This window comes from Arachis hypogaea, chromosome 7, assembly GCF_003086295.3.
Source record: "Arachis hypogaea cultivar Tifrunner chromosome 7, arahy.Tifrunner.gnm2.J5K5, whole genome shotgun sequence".
Classification (NCBI taxonomy): domain Eukaryota; kingdom Viridiplantae; phylum Streptophyta; class Magnoliopsida; order Fabales; family Fabaceae; genus Arachis; species Arachis hypogaea.
The window spans coordinates 42,192,916-42,193,745 of record NC_092042.1 but is presented as its reverse complement, the minus strand read 5'-3'; positions in this window follow the sequence as shown (position 1 = coordinate 42,193,745).

Sequence of the window (830 nt, the reverse complement as noted above, 5' to 3'; positions counted from 1 at the left end):
TCCAAGTAATAAACCTTACGTGAGTAAGGGTCGATCCCACGGAGATTGTTGGTATGAAGCTAGCTATAGTCATCTTGTAAATCTCAGTTAGGCGGATAATAAATTATTATGGAGTTTTCGAATAATAATAATAAATAAACAGAAAATAAAGATAGAAATACTTATGTAAATCATTAGTGGGAATTTCAGATAGGCGTATGAAGATATTGTGCTCCTTTTGAATCTCTGCTTTCCTACTGCCTTCATCCAATCCTTTTTACTCCTTTCCATGGCAAGTTGTATGTAGGGCATAACTAAGCAGAGCTACTTCCAATTATTAATTAATTGAGAGTACTTCAACAAGAATAGGACTTCCAACTAATCTACTCCCAATCAAGGCTTTTATTTAAGATTAATTAAATTCTCTAATTTAATTTCCTGTTTATCAACTCAACCAATTTTGAAAACACCTGATTGATAAAATAGCACATTTCTCTGCAACTCGTTGGGAGACAACCTGGGATTCATACTCCCAGTATTTTAATTTCAATATTGTGACAACCCTTTTAAATTGATAAGCAGATTTTCGGCTGGTTAAGGACTGTACTTGCAACATATTTCTATTAATAAATTCTTAACTCGCCAATTTCTGCTACGTCAGGCATCATCGTTGTCAATGGCTACATCCCATCCTCTCAGTGAAAAAGGTCCAAATGCTCTGTGATGGCACGGCTAATCATCTGTCGGTTCTCGATCATGTCGAAATAGAATCCATTGATTCTTTTGCGTTTGTCATCACGCCCAACAATTGCGAGTTTGAAGCTCGTTAAAGTCATTCAATCCCTGAATCC